Consider the following 24,661-nt stretch of genomic DNA (forward strand, 5'->3'; position numbering starts at 1 on the left):
AAGTCAGGAGAACACACACCTGTCCTCATTGAGGGGTCAGTGGCGGAAAGGGTGAGCAGCTTCAAGTTCCTGGGCATCAACATCCTTAGAACTGAGATGAGGTACTTCTTTAGCCAGAGGGTGGTGAATCTGTGGAATTCATTGCCACAGACAGCTGTGGAGGCCAAGTCATTGGATATATTTAAAGCGGAAGTTGATAGGTTCTTGATTAGTAAGGGCATCAAAGGTTACGGGGAGAAGGCAGGAGAATGAGGTTGAGAGGGAAAAATAAATCAGCCATGATCGAATGGCACAGCAGACTCGATGGGCCAAATAGCCTAATTCTACTCCGATGTCTTAGGGTCTTATAACCTACCGGATAGGATCTATCCTGGGCCCAACATATTGATGCAATCTTGGAGAAAGCATGACAGCGGCACTACTTCAGTAGGAGTTTGAAGAGATTTAGTATGTCGCCAAGGACTCTTGCAAATTTTGACAAATGTACAGTGGACAGCATTCTGACTGGTTGCATCGCAGCCTGGTATGGAGCCTCCAACGCACAAGATCGTAAGAGGCTGCAGAGGGTTACAGACTCAGCCAGCTCCATCATGGGCACAACCCACCCCTCCATTGAGGACATCTTCAAGAGGTAGTGCCTCAAGAAGGCAGCATCCATCATTAAGGATCCTCACCATCCAGGACATGGCCTCTTCTCGTTACTACCATCAGGGAAGAGATACAGGAGACTGAAGACCCAAATTCAACAATTCATGAACAGCTTCTTCCCCTCTGCCATTAGATTTCTGAACGATCCATGAACCCATGAATACTACCTAATTATTCCTTTTATTTTTGCTCTATTTATTTATTTTTGTAATTTATAGATTTTTATGTCTCACACTGTACTGTGGCCGCAAAAGAACAAATCTCACATCATATGTAAGTGATAATAAATCTGATTCTGATTCTCAAACAATCTCTTGGGCACTGAAGATTTGCATTTTAAGTTTGGAGGCTTGTTCATGCAGATTTTGATTACTCAAGGTCATAGAGTCATAGCAATATGCAGCACGGAAAGAGGATCTTTGGCCCTTCGAGTCCACACCGACCATCATGTGCCCATTTTTACACTAATCCCACCCTAGTCCATTTTATTTTTCCCTCATTGCCATCAACTCTCCCAAGATTCTACCACTCACCTACACATGAAGGGCAGTTTACATTGCCAAATTAACCTGCCAACTCGCACATTTTTGGGATGTGGAGGGAAACTGGAGCACACAGAGGAAATTCAAGCAGTTGAAGGGAGAACCTACAAACTTCACACAGATAGCATCAAAGCTCAGGATTGAACCTGAGTTGCTGGAACTGAGTGGGAGCAGCTCTGCTAGCTGTGTTACTGTACTGCCAATCCTTAACTGTTGGAAATGATTAAAAGTAAAAAAAATTAAAATAGTTGTTTTTGTTGAACATTGTTTTTATTAGGTGAGGATATCAAGAGATAAGAAGTTAAGATGGGTAAATTGAGTTGCAGTATAGATCAAATATGATCTAGAATAATCTAATGAATACTGGAAGATCAGAAGAAGAATTTGAGCCAAACTTTAAAGCTGTTTTCAAATATTTACACAAATATGGGCATAGACTTTGCAAGCTGTGACACTCATTACCCATTATGTACACAATGAAGCTACACTCTGGCACAGTAATTAAAGAGGCAAAACTGGGGATAAGGGACAGGTGTGCACTACCATGTAAAGGCATATCTGTTTAATGAAAAGAATTATTAGAATATTGAATTCAAGGTTAAATCCGTTTAAAAAGTGAAACAAAGTGAGTGAAAGAAAGGTGAAATTGGTAGAAAGAGAAGAGACTAAAGCAATAATAAAATGTGTTCCTGTAATGGAAGTCCTCAGCAAATGATACTGTCAAATGATGATTCTCCTTTTACAGCATATGGCATCATTTGGGTTTTGTCTATTTTTCCACTTTCTTTACAATAAGCTGTAATTTTTTTCCATTTATTGAGTCATGATTTAGACTCTTTTTTTTTACTCTACCAGTGACTTGAGTAAGTCCATGGGTTTTGAACTGATGATCTTCTCAAGACTGACCCAGTATAACATTGGAGCCCGTCTTAGCCAATTTGTAAGGAACCTTTGCGCTCATCTGCAATTACGGACCCATTTTTCTTTTTATTTGGACCATTAATTCTTTAAACTGACATCAGTATTCAGAATGTTGCTTCAGTAGCATCCTGCTTCTTGGTTGGCCTCTTTTCTTAAACATTCCCTTTTAAGATTACATTATAATGCCACAGGCCCTGTGTTCAATCGAACTGATACTGCACCTTCAACTCAGACAAGGGCCACAATTTCCTATTGTCCCTTTCCCAATATGGGGAAATGTATGTCTTCTTCATTTTACCTGAAAATGCAATCTCATCCCCAAGCTCCATGTCAGAATAAACGTAATGTTCGTTATATTTTTGCCTTTTCTTTGCTGGTCAGAGAAACTGCAAATGCCACATGTTGGGGATGGATACTGTTCTGCCATCAGTCTGCATCATTTGCACTGTTCCTGTTGCTCTGAACCATTCTGCAACGTCAGTTGCGTTGGGCCCAGTTTCTCTTTGTCCACTCAGATCAACTCATACACATTTTAGGCCGGAACAATCTAAATCTGAACATGTTGCAAGTTGGCAGATGTTAATTTAGATTATTCATTCTTTGATGCCTTTTACAGTCATTTTTCTCCAAATAGAAATTGCATTCTATATGTTCATTCCAGCTTTCCCCCAAATATTAATCTTGAGTTATTGCAACAAGTGCCGAAATAATAAACAACAAGTTCACTTCCGAAGTAAAATTTACCTCCAATACTTGACCTTTGTCACAATGTATTGCCCATTGACCCTGTCACCAATTGTTATGCTCAATTACTGCTCCATTTAGCAGAGATGTTTTCATTTAAGACTCTCTGGAATACACTTTCTAAATACATTTTCTGCTATAAATGGAATGTAATCACTACTGACTGCTTGCTTCCATCAGGGGGCCCACTAGTGTTCGATTACCAATTCGCAGGTAAATACACATCAAAACTCACTCCATGACAACAGGCTGTTTCTCCACTTCCTTTTAGTGCAGATTGCATGGTCTGATCATGTCGGCAACATGTTCATGATGGTTATTACTGCTGTCAACACACACAAAATGGTGGAGGAACTCAGCAGGTAAGGCAGTATCTATGGAGGGAAATAAACAGTCGACATTTCGGGTTGAGACCCTTCATCAGGACCGGAAAGGAAGAGGGCAGTAGCCGGAATAAGAATTTTGGGGGTGGGAGGGGGAGAGGAGTACATGCAGGCAGGTGATAGGTGAGTCCAGGTGAGAGGGCGAAGATAGGACAGTGGGGGAGGGGGGAGAAGTAAGAAGATGAGAGGTAGAAGAAGCAAAGTGCTGAAGAAGAAGGAATCCGGTGGGAAAGGGCTGTGGACCGTGGAATAAAGGGAAGGAGGTGGAGAATAGATAGGCACGTCATGAGGGCAGGGGAAGGGGAAAGAGAAGGGGTAAGGGGGCCACAGGCATGAGGTAAGACAAAGGAGAAAACAAGGGGGGGAGAGGAGGAGAGGGGAGGGATTAGCAGAAGTTAGAGAAATCGACATTGAGGCCGTTAGGTTGGAGACTGCCAAGGTGGAATATGAGGTGTTGTTCCTCCAACTTACGTCTGGCCTCAATGTGGCAGTAGAGGAGGCCGTAGATAGACATGTCAGTATGGGAGTGGGATGTAGAATTGAAGTGGCTGGCCACCGGGAGATCCTTGCTTTTGTGGCGGATGGAACGAAGGTGCTCAATGAAATGCTCACCCAATCTGCGTCGGATCTCACCGATGTAGAGGAAGCCGCACCGGGAGTACCAGGTGCAATAAATGACACCCTCGGATTCACAGGTGAAGCGCTGCCTCACCTGGAAGGACTGTCTAGGGCCCCGAATGGTGGTAAGAGACGAGGTGTTTGGGCAGGTGTAGCACTTAGTGCTGTTGCAGGGATAAGTGCTGTCATTTTGTTTATTCCCTTATTTACGGTCTGACACTCTCTCTGTTCCTCATTATCCTTTAATCTGATATGTTCTCAGCTCTCCTTGGGTAAAATTGTGACAATGAATAAGTACAGGAAAGTTTGCCTTGTGAATCCTGCTATGTGGTTGCTATTTAATTGCCTCCTGAGTTCACAAGTGATTAGGGATGGCCAATAAATGTTGGCATTGCCAGTGGCAACTAGATCCCATGAACATATAAATACAACTAACCTCAATGCACTGTGAATGGCCACAGCGTAACTGCCAATGCCTGTTCCTTTCTCACCTATTGCATGCGAATGGTGGTAAGAATGTGGGTTATGTATCTGTAAGGAATTTCTTTCAATCTCCTCCACTATCAGCACTTCCAGGGATCACCAAAGGAGATGCTGATAACGGTTTTGGATTTTGCCTATCGGAGACAGTGAGAGAGAGAGAGAGAGAGAGAGAGAGAGAGAGAGAGAGAGAGAGAGAGAAAGAGAGAGGGATGGTGGGAGAGAGGGAAAGACAAAGTGGAGGCTTTTCTGTGGTCTTCTCTTTCTCCAATCTGGACCTATGTTATCTATCTGCCCAGACCTTAGTCATTGGCAAGTCCTACAGTCCCGCAGCTCCTTCCATCAGCTGTTCTTTTCACTTTATCCATGTTTGTTCTCACAATGTGGACTCAATCCCATTGAAGTTCCTGAGCTACCAGTGTGCTGTCTTTAGATGGTGAATATCCTCACCATTGTATGTAAGTGTGATGATCCCCAACTAAGGAAATAGTTTAGCCCACTTCCTTGATTGGGGATCATCACACTTACATACTGTTTTTGACCTTCTCATTTTTCATCTTTGGTCAATGACTTACTTCCATTTGAGTTCTATGGGTCCTGGGATGACAAATGAGCTTAATGTAAGATATACATAAAGCATATCAGTCTTACATGGGGCAAGAAATACTTGTCAGGACAGCTGGGTGAATGGTTTGAGCAAATGTGTGCACCTTCTGCTACTTGCACTTGGTTTTTGTGTGCTCCCATTGAAAAATGTCAAAGTGATCTTTGCCTTCCAGAACACTTCTCCTGTTTGTGAATAGATGGGGCCAGGAACGTCTTTAAGTTAGTGCTGATACTGAAGGGAAATTGAAGTGTTTGCCATGGGAGGGTTCTGAACAGATGATGTGTTTTGAGAGTCTGGTTTCAAGTATTTGGACAAAGTAGCTTTCCCTGTGGAGTTGTTGGATATTTTGCTTGGTAATAACATTGATAAAGATAGTAACATTGGATCAATTGTCCCCTAGTCTTACTCCCCAACCACTGAAAATAGTCACTCAACGTCTGCCCCATGGGTGCTCATTTTACCAGTGCAGTGCATTCTTCAGTGAGAATAACAATGGACTGTTGGTGAATGCTTTTTGATATATGATAACCATCTCAGCCTGACCCCATCATTGACTTCTGGGGCGAGAAACTCACCTTTAATTGCCAATACTACTGACTCATGCTGGAAGGAACACTCACAAATCGAACTGCGATACCATGGATAATAACAATACCACCAATAAACACTTCCCATAATTCTGGCAGGTTTTCAATATGTGAAAATGACATTGTTTGCTTTGGTTAATCATCTAAAATAATATTTCATCTCACCTGTTAGAACTGGTTAATTCCAAAGTGATTTGGCAGCCAGATTAAAGTAATTGAGCGAACACCTGGAGTTAATGTAGTGAATTCACAATGATCATGCAGTTATAAATAGTGTGGTTTAGTTGGGAGTTGCATAGTATGTATTGTGTATGTATATGTATGATATGCAGATGTGCAGTGCAGACAGTTGAATAAACAAGAGCCACATGTTTTCCAGCTCTCCACATCACTTCACAATTCTCAATGTGCCCTGAACTATATTCAATACCCAAGCTGTGGTCTGATTACTGCTGTTTATAGTTGCAGCATAACCTCCTGTTTTTGTACTCTATAACTTGGTTAATAAAGGAATGCATCCTGTATGCCTTTTTAACCAGCTTATTTACCCATCTCTGTTACCTTTAAGGATCTGTGGAAGTACTTTCTGAAGTCCCTTTGTTTCTCCCATTTATTGTGTGTTTCTTTATCTTCTTTCCTAAAAGTATTACCTATATTTCTCTGGGTTATGTTTTATTGGAAACTTTTCTCCCCAGTGGACCATACCATTATATCTTCCTTAACTCTAAGGCTTTCCTTCTCACTGTCAACAAAATGGCCAGTTTTTTGTATTATCTGCAAACATCTTTATTATTCAGATCTAAATCATTAACATTTATTATAAAAAGCAAGGGATCAAGTATTGAGCCCAGTGGAATTCCACTGGTAACAGCCTTCCATTCAACAAAACACCTATCTACTTCCTTTACTTCCTGCCACTGATCCAGTTTTGGATCCAATTTGCCACTTCTTTGGGTTCCATGGGCTTTTACTTTTTTAGACCAGCCTGTACCGTGGGACTTTGTTAAAAGCCTTGTTAAATCCATGTAGACTACACCAAATGCCTGTCCTCATTGAGTCTCCATGTTACCTCTTCAAAAAATGTGTGAGTTAGTCAGACATGATCTTCCCTTGACAATTCATGCTAACTATTCCTTGTTAATCTGTCTTTCTAAATCAGGGTTTGCACAGCCTCTTTGAATTGATTCCAGCAATAATTCCACTGATGTTAAACTAACAGGCCTGTAATAACTTGGTTTACTTGCCCTTTTTTTAAACAAAGGAGCAACTTTAGCACTCTTCCAATTCAACCAGGAAGGATTGAAAAATTGAAGTCAGAGCCTCCGCAATTTCCTCCTTGCTTCTATTAACAGACAAGAATTTTTATCTACACTTCATTCCTTAGTTGTCCTCTTGCTCTTTATGCACTGAAAAAAATTACCTTTGAATTTTCTTTTATTTTACTTGCCAGTATTTGGTCATATCATCTCTTTGCTTTTCTAATTTCTGGCTATAATCCCAAAGATTATATTCGGTATCAGCCCTTTTCTATGTATTGGGTCAAAAATCTCTCCTGGATGCACCCCAGCTCAGAAAGCTCTCCTGCTCACCCTCTACCTCCAGACTGCTCTGCAACCACTCAATGACATCAATGACCCAGGAATCAGGGAGGAAGTATACCATCCTGGATTTATGTCTGCCTGCACCCCTAACCATAGACTTCCCTCTATTACTTTCCTGACCTTTCTCTTCCTGTACAGCTGAGCCTTCCGTGGCGTTATGACCTTATCTGTGGCTGCACTCCCCAGAGTTTCTTCTCCTCTTTCATTACTCGGAACTAAACACAACCTAAGGAGCAAGGTGCCCTCAGGGTTCTCCTGAACTACCTGGTGCTCTTTTATATCTGACAGTCATCTGAACCCTGCCTAAATGTACTCTTATGAGCTTTGTAATGACTATCTTCTGAAATGTGATATCCAGCCTCATGGATGGACTGTAATGGTCTCAAGTGTTGCTCAAGCTCTGAATCATTCACTGTAACTATGGTTGTCCAGGGCATGGGAAGTATCCTGGAGTTCTCACAAAATGCTGGGCATATATTGCACATGTCAGAGGTGACCTGCCATCCCTCTATTTATTAGATTAAATTATTAAACATAAATGAAGTATCAGAATGCAAGCTGACCCCTCACTGCATCATATTGCCTTGCAAAAGTCCAAGTTTCATATTCTGTAGAAGCAGTACTCTGTGGAATTACATTACGTATTATTTACTGCAAGCATTAACAAAACCTTCCTTTTCATTTGAGTCCTTTATTAAACAAAATGGTATAAAGTGCAAGTCCATTTCACCATATCATCCAGCTTCAAATATCGTGGCTGAGAAATCAGTCAGAATTGTCAAAAAAGCATTGTCAAACAAGAATTGTCAAAGAAATAAATATTACAAGGTTGCTCGGGTTTAACAATGGGACATTGATTAGCAAATCTACAGAACAACATCACATTCCACAAAAGTTAAACTTTTGCTCAGTTACTAACGTGAAGGAGACTCAGAACATGATCGATCTTACTTCAGCAAAATCTTGAGGGGAGACTAGAAGAGAGGCAGCTGAAACAAACAAAATTATGACTAAAGTTGTAGAGAGAAATAATTGAAACAACGTGATAGACTTCATGTGTTAACATTACCCAACAAATGTGACACTCGGAAATGGGATGTTGGAATGATAGTTAAAGGAAGACGTGCAAAGTCATATCTTGTGAAAATAGGAGATGAAGTGAGAGGTATACACATAAATCACTTAACTGTGGCAATAGATATACAAGTGAATATCAAAGGGTTATGTGACTATCAGGGTATTCCAGAAGTTGATTCAGTGGGGACTGTGGAATAAACAACATAAGATTCTTACCTTGTGTCATATTCCTCAACTGAATTGACATATGTCCCTTTGAAAATATCAAAGAAACCCTGAAAACTTGTATGAAGCTTAAATCTGTAAATAATATGAATATAGGGAGAAGGGTCTCGGCCCGAAATGTTGACTGCTCATTTCTCTCTGTACATGCTGCCTGACCTGCTGAGTTCCTCCAGCATTTTGTGTATAGGAATTGCTCTATTCAAAAAGGAGAAAACAGCATTGTCTATATAAACATATGACATCTATGCAAAAGCACAAGTTAGTTGGATAGAAAAGAAAAACACATACCAGCAGCTCTTCACATCCCTTCATGAATTTCCCTGCACTGTCCATAGCTAGGACAAGGTGCAGATGCATGTACTTATACATTACAGCAAAGGATGATCAAATTACTATAGACAGTGGAAATCTAAAACAAAACAGGAAATGCTGGAAACACTCAGTAGATCAAGTGGCATCACTGTAAGGAGAAATGGTTAATGTTTTAGGTGTAAGACACTTTGTCAGTTCATGGTATCTATCTAAGTGCAACAAATGTAGTGAAAAAGGCTGATGATTTGAAGGCACTACTTTTCTCACTATGTATTAATAATTTGGATTTGAGTGTACAGGCATGGTCTCTAAATTTTCAGATGACATATTAGGTGTGCACTGAATTGTTAGGAGGATAGTAATAGATTTCCAGGAGACAGACGCAGGCTGGAGGAATGGGCAGACAATGTGGAAGATGAAAGTTAATGATAAGAAATGCAAAGTGTTAGGCATTGACAGGAAGAATGAAAACAGGCAATATTAACTGAGGCAGAATTCTAAAAAGGGTACCTGAACAAAGAGATCTGAAGTTATCCATGCGTAATTCATTGGAAGTGGAAGGGCAAATTGAGAGAGTGGTTAAAAAAACATATAGGATCCTAAGCGCTGAGTACAAGAGCAATCCAGCCTGTTCCACTCCCCTGCCCTCCTTCATAGCCCTTTTCTTTCAGGTACTTATCCAATTGAAATAAGTAGCACCTGGTCAGGTTACCCTGTTGATATGATTTGACTGGGCTAGATTGATTTTCAATTGCGTTGCATGGAAAAAAACAGTGCTACATGGTCGACTTTTGAGGCAATTTTGCTCTCTGCTTTTGGTCCGTGGCATCATTTGGTCTGCAGTTTTCTTGCTGCTGAAGAATTCATCAGATGAATTACTTCTTCAGAAGCTGTTCTATAATTGTCCATAAACCTACCTTAAATTTCCTGAGCATAAATTGAAGAAATGACAAATTTCCACAGGAGTTTAAAAATAGCTATTTCATTATAAAATTAAATACATTGTGTCAATGACTACATGGCTTGGCACTTACATCATTTGATATATTATGTATAAGTTGGGGATTGATTCATTTTTACAGATAAAGTTGCTGAAAAGCTTACTGGAATAGATCTTGAGCTTGTTCAATGGTGTAAAATTGGTGATAGCTGTATTAAAGCCACCCCAATTTCTATTTCCATTGAAACCTTATGTAATAAAAATAAAGAGTTATGCAAAATGTTTGCAGATTCCTGATTATCCATTTTACTGTATCATATGAAGTCATGATCTATCCTTGTAAATTATTGTGGTGATCCCTATTTATTAGACTGAATCATAAAAATAGAAATTTGTCCCTTACATATTGCACAATATTCTTTGCTAGGATTGCAGATATTTTAAATCTCAGAATAAATCCTGTTTGTTTCTTACAAATCTTCTTGTTACACATTTTAAGGACTGATCTCTGTCTTAAGAGGCAATAAATTGACTTCTTTTATTCATTTATGAGATCTGGGCATTGCTGATAAGACCAGAATTTATTGTCCTTCCTTTAGAGTATTCCATTATTTTTAGTTTGAAAAGATAATGCAAAGATGGCCATTCTTTACTTGAACAAACATTTTTACTTTAAGGCGGAAATATATTTTTCATTTAACAATGGAAGTATCCCAAACTATGTTTTATAGCGTTCTTAAGCAAGTCATAAGATGTTTTATAGTTCTTGACCCTAAATCTAACCCCTTGCCAAAGCTAAAACACTACATCACAGCAGAAATGTAGGATATCAGCAGCAAGAAGTAATCAAAAATTCAAGCATAATTTCTAATACAGAACAGAAAGTAAGTATGTGGACTAAAAGATAATTAGGACCTTATGCAGGTTTGTATAGCTTATTATTGTTCACGAAAACTGTTTCAATAGTAACTGGTGAATTGGGTCATAGGCAACCATAAACAGAATTCGGTTAACACTGCTGGTTGATATAAAACAATCAATCATGATGACAGTCAGATAAAATTTCCAATTGACTTTGATATCAATCAAAGCACCTTAAATGACATCATGAAAAGCTTTGCTTATTTATCTCCAGCATGGATTGCATTAATTAAGTGAAATTCAGATCACTGGGGACAGCTCTGGGTATATATGGCCCTCTTGGTAAACCTTGAAAGGGAAAAAGAAAGCTGCTTTGACATACAACCTTTTCACAACTGCAGGGTGTCCTAAAATACTTCATGTACAATTAATTACTTTGGAACTGCAATTGCTGTCATTTCATTCGTAAACGCATCAATATTCCAGGTGCCTCAAATGATAATTCTCTCAACTTCATCATTTCACTGGGTCCGAGAAGACTGAATATTATATCTGGGAATTTTTGCAAAGCTGCTCTCATCCTGCCACCAAAGTTTCACATCAGAACATAACATAGAAATAGAAGCAGGAGAAGAGCCCCATACAGCCCCTTTTGCCTGCTATCACCAAGTTAAACTAATTTGGCAGGGGGTGGGAAGCAGAGTGGCAATGCAACAGTTGGGGAGAAAAAATGTAGAGTATAAATCAAGCAAGTCCAGTGGGCAGAGCAGACCGAGTCAGGTTGCGAGCATGGGAGGGCTGGCATGCTCAAATGTAAGAAGCCTCACAGGTAAGACAAATGAGCTTAGTGCATGGATCAGCACTTGGAATTATGACATTCTGCAATCATAGAAACGTGGTTGAAGAAAGGGCAAGACTGGCAGTTTGATGTTCCAAGGTATGGAGATTTCAGGTGTAATAGAAAGAGGAAGAGAAGTTGCAGTACTGATTATGACGAACATAATGGCAGTACTTAGAGACAATATCCTGAAGGGCTTGTCTATTGAGGACATTTGAGTAGGAACTTAGGAATAATGCAGAGGCGATCACTTTGCTGGGGTTATACTATAGGCCTCCCAATAGTCAGTGGGAATTAGAGAAACAAATATGTAAGCAAATCACAGAAAGGTTTAAGAACAATAGGGTTGTTGTAGTGTGGGATTTTAATTTTCCCAATATTGACTGGGATTGACTTAGAGGGGCTTATGTGGGGCTGAATTTGTTAAGTGCATCCAGGGAAGTTTTTTGAGACAATATGTGGAGAGTCCTATGAGAGACGGGACATACTTGACCTTATCTTAGGAAATAAAACTGGGCAGGTGGTGGCGGGGAACACTTTGGAACAGCGTCTATAATTCTTTAAATTTCAAGGTAGTTATGGAAAGGGATAAAGTTGGTCTCCGAAGTAAGGTTTTGAATTGGGAAAGGTTGATTTCAATAGTTCAAGAGAGGGTTTGGTGAAAGTAGATTGTATTCACCAAGGAGAAGGTCATGGAAGATAATCAATTTAGTGAGGGGTATGTGGATAATCTGACGCAGGTCAGTGCTAAGAAGGAAGAGATGTTGGATGAAATACAGGTTGATAAATCCCCAGGGCCAGATGGAAACTATCCCAGGTTGCCATGGGAGATAGCTGGGGCCCCAGTGGAGATATTTGCATCTTTGCTAGTAACAAGTGAGTTGCCAGAAGACTGGAAGACAGCCAATATTTTTTTTATTTAAGAAGGGCAGCAGGCCCTTCCAGGCAACTGCGGGCCAGTGAGTCTTACTTCAGTAGTAAGGAGACCATTGGAGAAAACTCTAAGGGACAGGATTTATGTAGATTTGGAAAGGTAGAGGCTGATCAGGGAAAGTCAGCATGACTTTGTGTGAGGGAAATCCTGCTTCACTAATTTGATTCAATTTTTTTGAGGAGTTAATTAAGAAGATTAATGAAGGCAGGGTGGTAGACATTTTTTCTGTGGACTTCAGTAAGTCATTTCACAAGGTCCTGCATGGTAGGCTGGTCCACAAGGTGAAGGCACCTGGGATCCAAGGTGAGCTGACTAATTGGAACCAAAATTAATTGGATGATAAGTGGCAGTGGGCAGTGGTAGAAGGATGTTTTTCTGATTGGAAGTCTCTGACCAGTGGTGTACCACAGGGAATAGTGCTGGGACCCTTATTGTTTGTGATATATACAAACTACTTGTGAGGGAAGAGGTATGATTAGTAAATTGCGCTTGACATGGAAGTTGGTAATGTCGAGGATAGCAAGGAAGGTTGTTTACAGCTACAGCAGAATATAGATCATTTGCAAAGCTGGGCAGTGGATTGGCAAATGAAATTTAATCCCAACAAGTATGAGGTGATGTATTTTGGGAAGTCAAATAGGGGTTGGACATATACAATAAATGGTAGGGCACAAAGGAATGTGTTGAACATTTTCTTGATTTCTTGATTTCCTTAATATCCAAAAATTCAGCAATCTCACTCCTGAATATACTCAGCCACTGAGCCTCTTGACAACAAGAACATTGCTAACAGGTAGATGTACTTTATTTGGCATACTTACAGCTTAGTTACAATGGAAAGGTAGGAGGAGCTTCAAAGAAATTCATACAAATGACCACAAAATGAAACAATAGGAACATGAATTATATATGTCTTGTGCCTAAAATGTTTGGCAATAACACGAGCAGAACCAACTCCGGCTCATCTTTTGTTGTTTGATTTCTGGATATGGCAGGAACATACTGGGCTTCATGGTTAAATCCAAGGACTTGCCAAACATCAAAAGGCTACTTATGTCCTTTCCCATGTGGCTATCACTAGTTGCTGACCCTGCGTACAAAAGATAGGCAGTAGTTGTTGGAGGGCAGCTTTAAGAGTAAGGGATCATCTTCAGTGGCCAGAGATAGTTGGGAGGAAGTCTTCATTTATTTTCATTATCATTGCTTGAGAGTTCCCTGTTTAAATGTCAAAAAAATACTTCCCAGCCAAAAACCTCTCCTTCAATTCCAATGCTTACAACCTTTCCTATCACAGTGCTTCTGCAGAACAGGCCCTTCTAAACTATCAGACCTATTGGAGTTTCTGTCCCTTACCCGGCATCCAACATTATCATAATGGCCAAAGCATTTTGCACTGAATGCTTAATGGGAGTTAATTTGGGCAGTCCTATTACTGACATTGGCATAACATTGGCACCTCTGGGCAGTCATGGCCCACTTCCCACTTGGATAATAAAATATATGAACATTTCCTTCAAAGACTTGCCTGATTATATCTTCCAGGAATGATTGCTGTGAAGCTGTATGAATCACCAGAAAGACTGTCACTAAACACATTAACTGTTTGTGTATCCCAAAAGATGGATGACTAGTGATTTTTGCTGGCTGTGGGATGAATGTTGGCCAAGACACTCCATAGGGAAACCTGGAATATTGATTATCCACCTAAACCCAAGAGTTTTACAACACTGATGGAGTCATTTAGATCAACATGCCACTTTTAACTCAGTGAGGGATGCATTTACCAACTTCCATTTGCCTGCCCTTTAGTTGCACACCTGTATTTTATCTGTATGTTTACCTTCCTCTTTTAGAAAAACTATTGTGCATTCCCCATCATCTCTGGCAGGGCAATTTTGTCCAAATATCTCTCTGCTTCAATACTTTCCCTTTGTCTCTTGGCGATGTTCTTAGATTTATAGTCTAATTATCAACACAGTAATCAGCACAAATTTTCTTCGAATTTAATTTGCCTTTCAGAATTTTTTAATATCTCTATTTATCTCACTGTTCTCTCTAATGCACAAAAGAGCTCTGATTAATAAAACTTAGGATCCACGAGCACTTCCTTAAGAAAAAACACAATGATCAACTTATTCTTGCATTTTTAAAGGTTTATGCAATAGAATCCCTTAGCATCGCTGCTTCTTTTTAAGTTTTATGGACTGGGTTACTATTGGTGAATGTCCCTTTAAGATAGAGCATAGTGGTGTGTGTGTGTGTGTTGGCGTGCTTACGTCAACAGAAAGTAAAGGACGTAATGACGTTTTTGAGGCAGTCAGTCGGAGTCAGTCAGAGGAGAGAGAGAGAGAGAGAGAGAGTGAGAGTGAGAGAGAGAGAGAGAGAGAGAGAGAGAGAGAGAGAGAGAGAGAGAGAGAGAGACCAGCGTGCTAGTCTCTATCGATGGATGAAAAGCAGTAACTGTGCCTGTCACTACAATCCACGTATGGATCTCTGGAGTAATCCAGTGGATTCCACTTTGTCGTTAACCTGTAGAGGGAAACAGGTGTTTGTGTGGACGGCCACGTCTCGGATGCCTTTCGGGGTGGCAGATACTTCGGAACAAAACAGTGGAGTTCACTTTGTTGTTGACCTGTAGAAGGAAACAGGTATTTGTGTGGACGGCCACAATTCAAGAGTCTTTTGGGGTGAGGAAGATGCGGTGGAGTGGTCACTGCGGAGTAAACACTGAGGTGTTGTTTGGGTTCCATCGTGGAACATATGGATTTAGTAATTACTCTCTATTTTCTCTCTACATCTACGTTTTGTCTTCAGTCAACGGTGGCTGGCGAAGAAGCCTTTGATCATGTTTCACCTTGTGGCTTGCTGAACTGAACTTTAAGAACCATTCCTGGACTTGGAGTTTGTGAGTTTGCCACACACACACTGCGAGTTTAGTTTTTGGGGTTAATGTTTAAGATTTAACATTTGTACTTCTAACATTCCAACACTTTTACTTTTACTTTTCTTATTTTCATAAGTAGTTATTAATAAAGTAGTTTTTAACACTTTTACATGACTCGGTGTGTTTCTTTTCTTGCTGGTACATGACATAAGATTTGGCAATGTAATGTTTGTGCATTCAAAAGATAAGATTTTCTCCTTTGGGAACAACAAAGAGAAATGAAGTCCATGCTCCACGGGGAGTAGCATCTTCTTCTGCAAGTTTTTGTGTGAAGTTACACTTACTGAAACAAAATGTGTCATTTCCTGAAGTTACATGAAGATTAAAAAGACTTTTAAAATTGATTTCAATAGTACTGAACTCACCACATTGAATTAAGGTGTTGCAACTAGATAGCAGCAGATGGAAACAACGTCAAGGAATTCTCCGGGGTGATTATCTGCATGTTATTACTCCAAGAAAATACACAGATTATATTTTAGAACATAGGACATAGAATATTATAACACAGTACAGGCCCTTTGGCCCACAATGTTGTGCCAACCTTTTAACCTACTCTAAGATCAATTTAACCCTTCCCTCCCACGTACCCCTCCATTTTTCTATCATCCATCTGTCTACCTAAGAGTCTCCCAAATGTCCCTAATGTATCTGCCTCTACCAGCACACCTGGCAGTGTGTTCCACGCACCCACCACTCTCTGTGTAAAACACTTACCTCTGATTTCCCCTCCTGTACTTTCCTCAAATCACCTTAAAATTATGCTCCCTCATGTTAGCCATTTCAGGCCTGGGAAAAAGTCTCTGGCTGTCCACTCGATCTATGCCTCTTATCATCTTATACACCTCTATCAGGTCACTTCTCATTCTTCTTCGCTCCAAAGAGAAAAGCCCTAGATCGCTCAACCTATCCTTATAAGACATGTTCTCCAATCCAGGTGGCATCCTGGTAAATGTCCTCTGCACCCTTTCTAAAGCTGCCACATCCTTCCTATAGTGAGGTGACCAGAACCAAACACAATTTTCTAAATGTGGTCTAACCAGGGTTTTATAGAGCTGCAACATTACCTCGTGGCTCTTGAACTCAATCCCCTGACTAATGAAGGCCAACACATCACATGCCTTCTTAACAACCCTATCAGCTTGTGCGGCAACTTTGAGGGGTCTATGGACTTGGACTCCATGATCCCTCTGTTCCTCCATACTGCTAAGAATCCTACCATTAACCCCGTATTCTGCCTTCAAATTCGACTTTCAAAGTAAATCACTTCACACTTTTCCAGGTTGAACTCCATCTGCCACTTCTCAGCCCAGCTTTGCATCCTATCAATGTCCTGCCGTCACCCTCGACAACCTTCTACACTATCCACAACACCACCAACCTTCATGTCATCTGCAGACTTACTAACCCACCCTTCCACTTCCTTATGCAAGTCATTTATAAAAATCACAAAGAGCAGGGGTCCCAGAACGGATCCCTGCAGAACACTACTGGTCATTGACCTCCAGGCAGAATATGCTCCATCTACAACCACCCTCTGCCTTTTATGGGCATGCCAATTCCGAATCCACACAGCCAAGTTTCCCTGGATCCCATGCCTCCTGACGTTCTGATGAGCCTATCATGGGGAATCTTATCAGACACCTTACTAAAGTCCATATATACCACATCCACTGCTCTACACCCATCAATGTGTTTTGTCACATCCTCAAATAATTCAATCAGGCTCATGAGGCATGACTTGCCCCTCACAAAGCCATGCTGACTATCCCTAATCAGACTATGCTTCTCCAAATGTTTATAAATCCTGTCCCTAAGAATCTTTTCCAATAATTTGCCATCACTGAAGTAAAACTCTCTGGCCTATAATTTCCAGGGTCATCCCTATTCCCTTTCTTGGACAAAGGAATAACATTTGCCACCCTCCAATCATCTGATACTACTCCTGTGGCCAATGAGGATGCAAAGATCATCGCCAAGGGATCAGAAATCTCTTCCCTCGCTTCCTGTAGTTTCTTGGGATATATCGCATCCGGCCCCGGTGACTTATCTATCCTAATGTTTTTTCAAAAGTTCCAGCACATCCTCCTTCTTAATATCAATGTTCTAGCTTATCAGCCTGTTTTACGCTGTTCTCACAAAAGTCAATGTCTCTCTCACAGGTGAATACTGAAGCAAAATATTCACTTAGGACCTCCCCTATCTCCTCCTACTCCAGACACATGTTTTGTCCTCTATCCCTAATTGGTCCTACCTCCACTTTAGTCATCCTCCTATTCTTTACATGAGTTGAACACCTTGGGGTTTTCTTTAATCCTACTCACCAAGGTCTTCTCATTCCCCCTTCTAGCTCTCCTAAGTCCATTCTTAAATTCCTTCCTGGCTACCTCGTTACTCTATAGAGCTCTGTCTAATCTTTGCTTCCTAAACCTTAAGTAAGCTTCTTTCTTCCTCTTAACTAGATATTCCACATCTCTTATCAACCATGGTTCCCTCACCTTACCATCCTTTTCCTACCTCAATGGGACAAACCTATCTAGAACCCCATGAAAGTGAGCTCTAAACAACCTCCACATTTCCATTGTGCATTTCCCTGAGTATATCTGCTCCCAATTTACACTCCCAAGTTCCTGCCTAATAGCATCCTAATTCCCCCTCCCCCAATTAAATACTTTTCCATACCATCTACTCCTATCCCTCTCCAAGGCAACGGTAAAGGTCAGGGAGTTGTAGACACTGTCTCCGAAATGCTCACCCACCTAGAGATCTGACACTTGACCAGGTTCATTGCCTAGTACCAGATCCAAAATGGCCTCTCCTCTGGTCAGCCTGTCCACATATTGTGTCAGGAATCCTTCCTGGATGCACCTAACAAATTCTGCACCATCCAAACCTTTGCACTAAGGAGGTGCCAATCAATATTAGGGAAGTTGAAATCACACATGACAACAACACTGTTATTTTTGCATCTTTCCAAAATCTGCCTCCCGATCTGTTCCTCAGTGTCTCTGTTGCTATTGGGGAGGTCTGTAGAATACTCCCAATAGAGTGATTGCTCCCTTCCTGTTTCTGACCTCCACCCACACTGACTCAGTAGACGATCTCTCCAGGATGTTTTCCCTATTGCAGCTATAAATATGCAGCTGTGATACTATCCCTGATTAGCAATGCCAGTCCCCCACCTCTTTTACCTCCCTCCCCATCCCTTTTGAAACATCTAAACCCCGGAACATCCAGCAGCCATTTCTCCCCTTGTGACAGCCAAGTCTCTGTAATGGCCAAAACATTGTAGTTCCATGTATTGACTCATGCTCTAAGTTCATCACCCTTGTTCCTGATACTTCTTATGTTAAAATAGACACACTTGAACCCATCCGACTGACTGCAAGTTTGCCCTATCAACTGGCTGTCCTTCCTCACAGTCTCCCTACATGGTTCATCAACCTGTATGCTAACTGCCCCATCCTCTGACCTATCACTTGGGATCCCACCCCCTTGCCAAACTAATTTTAAACCCTCTGCAACAATTCTAGCAAACCTACCAGCAAGGATATTGGTCCCCCTCCAGTTCAGGTGTAACCCTTCCTTTTGTTCAGGTCATACCTTCCCCAGAAGAGACCCCAATGAAACCCTGCCCCCCGCACCAATTTCTGCCAACCTCACACATTCATCTGCCAAATCAACCTATTCTTACCCTCACTGGAGTGTGACATGGGCAGGAATCCAGGGATTACTACCCTTGAGGTCCTGCTTTTCAGCTTCCTACCCAGTTCCCCATATTCACTTTTCAGGACCTCATCCTTTTTCCTACCTATGTCGTTGGTACCAACATGTACCACGACTTCTGGCTGCTCACCCTCCATCTTTTGAATTGTTCAGTGCAGGTAATCAGACATAAAACCAGAAAATGCTATAAACTCACAGGTCTAGAAAACTGATCATCATGTGCTGTTATTTCAGCTTCAGCGGACAGAATTTTTCAGTTTCTTTGGCATAAATCACAGATATGAGGTTATTCTGCAGGAACTACACAGTTCATGAAATTCGACATGGCACCTCTGGTATAAGACGCACCAGCAGATTGCACATTCGTCGTGCAAGGCTCATTTGGAGAGCTTGCAGCTGAAATTAGGTCAATTTTTTACTGCTTTAGAAACACTTTTGAGCTCTGACAAAGAACTATAACCCAGAAATTTGATTGCACAGTGCTGTTTATTTCAGCGCTATGTGGTTGAAATACTTTTTAGATGGAGTGAATAGTAATAAGAACCTTTTCCAGTCTTCGGTCATTCTGGTGGTTAGAATGGACACTTTCTGAAATGTATCTGCTTGAATGTCTGACATGAATTCAGCACCCCAGTGATATCACTTGGTACTGAAATCATGTCAGAAGTATCTAATAACTAAGGTTACTTCGTCAGCAATGCTACAGTCCTTGAACCTTCTGTGGGCAGTGGTCTCATCACACACTTGAGCCTGGGCTGATCTGGTTGTGGAGACCAAATCTACTATGACCTTGAATTACCCAGCCTCTAGACCATCCAATACCAGTGCACACCACTGAATGGAGGTCCATGGCACTTTCTATTTAAGGAAAAATGTAATGTTTTCTGACCTGAGATCACCAGGGTAGAATGGGCATGAAGAATTGTGGGGACTGGGACAGGAGCAAGAGACTATATGAATATTTTTAAATTAATGTACAGAGGGATTTTACTCATTTTAATGCCTTTGATAAAAAAATTAGTATCAGTATAAAAATAATAGTAAAAATAGTAAAACAAAATACATTCACACCAAATCACAGTGGCACCTATTTTGACTTTGGGCACCATTATTTATAAGAAGACGAGAATTTCATACAAATAATTAATGTCTTTATTTCTCATGTTGCATAGTTTCAGGATTGCAGAATATTGTAATGTTATAGCACAGGAGAATATTCAACCCATTGTGTCTCTACCAGTTGTTTGAAAACTTTCCAAATAATTTCTTTATGCTATCCCTTTCTCAGGGCCCTGCAAACTTGTCACCAAGCATAACTATAAATAATGTATGAATAAATTTTGAATTGGGGAAAAAAATCAGTGTGTTATAAGCCTGTGGTATCTGTTACACTAATTAAGTCTGAAGAGTGATACAAAACTAGTAGAAGTGAAAAATATGTTTGATATTTCCCACATATAGCATGTTAAAATGACATAATTAATATGAAATTGGAAACATAAATCAGGTTGGGTTGGAGTAGGTTTTCTACTGTGACACAGACGAGGAAGGTAAATTGAAATGTGCTCATAATTGTGGTGCTAGGTTGTCGTTCATGATTTCTATGGAATGACTTTGCAATATCACAAATGGAGTATTTTCTATGCATCAGCTCAACCCAGCAGATTAGTAGAAGCTAACTAGTCCTTGGTGCATTATAACTGCTTGGATTTTGTACAGTTTCATTAATACAGCTGAAGATCAGTCTCTAAAAATAAACATTTTTAATAAATCTCCACCCATGAGTAAGCTGACTTTGAATCTGAAAATGGGTTTTAGAGTCCACACTGCACTTGTTATTAAGCAGTGTACATTCAACAACATTTTAGATAACTAAATAACTTTGACTTGCAAAAGATTTCCAACATCTATTCGACTTTGTGTGTGGGAACATGTATCGCCTGCCTAAATCAGTACAATTAGTGGAATCGTGTGGTGTTGACAATGAGGTGCGGCCTGTTTTGTGGACGTGACTTAACCTGGACAAATTGAATCCTGAAGCATCATAAAGAATTATGGCAAGTATAAACATAAGTGGGCTTGTTTAAAATTCCCTAATCTTTGTGCTGGTTAAGCACATTAAACCAATGTTATGGAGACATTACTAATGGAAGCAAGCAGAAAACTTCACCTCTTGATACTTAGTATCACATTCCTTTAATAATAATGTAATATTGGTGTGAATCTCTGGAGTTCACTGCCCCTGAGGGTGGTGGAGGCCTGATCAATAGAAATATTTACGATGCATATAGATGAATATTTGAAAGATCAAGGAATTGAGGGTTATAGAGAAATGGCACAGAAGAGGAGTTGAGACCAGCATAGATCAGCCACAATGACATTGAATTGTAGGGTAGGCTTGAGTGGTCTGGTGACCTACTCCTGCTCCTATTTTCTTGTGTTCTTGTGCATTCAGGAACTCACCCATAAAACTGATTCTTGCTGTCATAAGCATTATATGGTCATCTAGGTTATCATCCATCATGACAAAATTATTAGATAACCTGCATGGGAGTGCGTAATGCATTCTTAGAGCAGTACCATGCAATATTCAAGAATATTGATTAGCCTATTCACTATCCCATTTTTTACAGTTTTTCAATATTTGGGATCAATTATCATTAAATCTTTCTCCCAGTTATGTTATAAACAGGACCAGTTGACAAGCTTATTATTCTACATCAAAAAAACAAAGAAAATTTGCAATTAAAATTCTTGACACACAGCAGCTAATTTATTTCTTTTCATAATGTTATAAAGCAGAACTTATTGTTAAAATTACATTTGCAAAGCTTTTTCTCAAAGATTTATTCATAACTGGAAGGAGTTCCTCTATTGACTTCTGTCCCATGATTACTATTGGACTTGGTGAGTTTTTACAAAGAATAGTTAACATTTAATATACAATCAAAAATCACCATTTGTCTGATTTTAAAACACATCATTCACCATTAAAGCAACTTTCCAATTAATTATGAAAATACGTTGGTGAAAAGATATGTAGGGGTAGGTAATCCTGTATGATTTTAACTGATAAGTGTATCAGAATAATGATCACAAGGCCAATCATGCTGCAAGTTTGTCATCACTTTTTTCTCGTCTCTATTCATGCAATTCACCTTTGGCCTTCGTCTTGTCATACTATTAATTAATGGATAGAAATTATCAGTTTCAATTAGTTGTCAATAACAACACAATACAGTCTCGGGCCATTGGGAATTTGGACAAGGAAACAAGCGTTTTATTTTCACATGTATTTTTCAGTTCAACTCTGACTGTCTGTAATTGTCCTTGCTCTCCTAACGAGTTAGATCCGTTATTAAAATATTTGTCATCCTCAAGGGTATACCATCTGTGGTTCTTTACTTCACTTCTACCTACAAATGAAAATGGCCATGTGAGTACTTTGTTTGTCTGAAAGAAGCCCTAGTGTAAGGCTTCAAAAATATGACTTTGAAAATATGGTGCACGCATAGATATACTCTTGAGCAAGTACCACATAAATATAATGAACTGTACCAAGTCAAGCAATTATAGTGATCTGCCAAAACCATCATCTGAGAGAGAATAATGACAGATATAATGCACAAATGACCAACATTAACCAATAACGTTCAGGATATACCTGGAGGGGAGAAGGGGGAATAATCATCATGACAATAATGAGTATGATACGCCTGTTGTGAGCATGTGAAAAGCTCTGCATGCACAGTTGCCTATTCAAAGCAAGGACAGCATCAAAATAATTGTAGCTATTGTGTTGATCGCCCCCATCTCAGGGCACAGCACTAAAAATATGTGAGGAAACACTAGGTGCATATAACATGTTATCATACAGATAATTTGTGATGTTCTTCAAGATTTGATCACTGTTATTAGTAACACGCGTTTACTTAAGTTTAGTACTGGGAAAAACAAGCCTTGATGTTGAACGCTATATTTTTTGGCTTTCTGATAAGACATTGAACCTGGACCCCGTCTGCTCTTTTAGGGTGAAACATCCATGGCACTATTCCATAGACGAGTGGGGAGTCTGTGCACTTCTCAGTATCTCAGTCAGCAACAACTACAGAGTGTAACTGGTTATAATCTTATTGTTATCTGCGAATCCTTTCTCTGTGCCAACATTACAATTACAGTTCACTACACAACACTAAAAAGTACTGTCTTAGTTGTAAAGCACTTTGTGACACACTGGGGTCAGCAAAAGTGCTTTGCAAGTTCTAATTCTTTCTTATCATTCTTTCCATTTAGATAGTTCAAAATAAACACTGAAGTCACTTTGGCAAGTCTCAGAGACAAATCCTCTTCAAATGCCTGCTCTTTTCAGTATGTTTCCAATGCTTTCTCAGGCAAGCAATTTCATATATTCACCAAGCTTTGTGAAAGGTAATTAAGTCTCAGTTTTCTGTGCACGTTCTTCTTCTATGCTTGAGGCCTTGTCCCCTTCACTATAGAGTATGACACTTTCGACCTGTTGTCAGGGTTCAGTCAAACCAATAAAAGCTGGTAAGTCAGCATACATTGAATCTATTTGCAATTATATTGTGCCTTCCTTGATCCCTCCATGTCTCAAAGTGTCTCAAAGCTAATTAAATACTTTAATAATATAGGGTCTTTTATACACTAGGGACAATGAGAGCACAAGAAGAAATAATCAGATGATTTTGGTATTATGTTTTTGATTAATCAATTTCAGACAGAACAGCATCCTGCCCTTGCGGGAATAAAGGGCCTTTGTTGATCATCTTATTGAAAAGACACTGCAAGTCAGTGCAGTATTTCCCCATTAAAATTTCAGCCCAAATCATAAATTCAAAGCATACAAAAATTGCCATTTCCCTAATCTTAAAACAGATCATTACATCCATGCAACATTAAAATAATTGTCCAATTAATTATGAAAATACTTCAGTAAAAAGACATGTAGGGGTAGATAACCCTGTATGATTTTAACTGATAATTGTTTTCATAATAATGATCAGAAGGCTAATCATGATGCAAGTTTGTGTTCACTTTTTTCTCTTGTCCCTGTTCATGCAATGCACCTTTGGGCCACGACTTGTCATGAATGAATGGAGAGAAAGAATCAGCTTCAATTAGTTGTCATTAATAGCACAACAGCGCTGATTGAAACCATAATGTTCTGATAGACAGTGAGGTAAAATTTAATGTATAAGTGCATATATTTGAACATAAGTCATGAGTCATAACTGGCAAATGAGACATGTCAGAAAGCCACCTCTAACCTGTTGGCTTCTGCATATGTCTCCAATGTGTGATGCTGATTTTTCAGCACACGTTCCAGATAGGCAGGTTTTCAATTTGTATGTTCTAAGTGCTCAATTAGAGCAGAATTGGCATTCTGGTTGTAGTTTAACATCATGTCTTCCTGAAACTTGCCAGTGAATGGAAGGCAAGTTTACAGCAATGATTTAAGGGACATGAATAAATTTCAGGAAAATATCCCCACAAATACTCAACATTCTCTGTCATTTTCTTACCTGCTGGTGGAAAAGGACACTCAGGATGAATGCCACTTATGCTGTTTTAGAGTGGACTTCGAGTATGAATAAAGATAACCAACAGCAGCATGTATGGTCTCTTTTTAATACACCAGCAGCTGCACTGCAG

Source organism: Pristis pectinata, chromosome 8 (assembly GCF_009764475.1).
Source record: "Pristis pectinata isolate sPriPec2 chromosome 8, sPriPec2.1.pri, whole genome shotgun sequence".
NCBI classification, from domain to species: Eukaryota; Metazoa; Chordata; class Chondrichthyes; order Rhinopristiformes; family Pristidae; genus Pristis; species Pristis pectinata.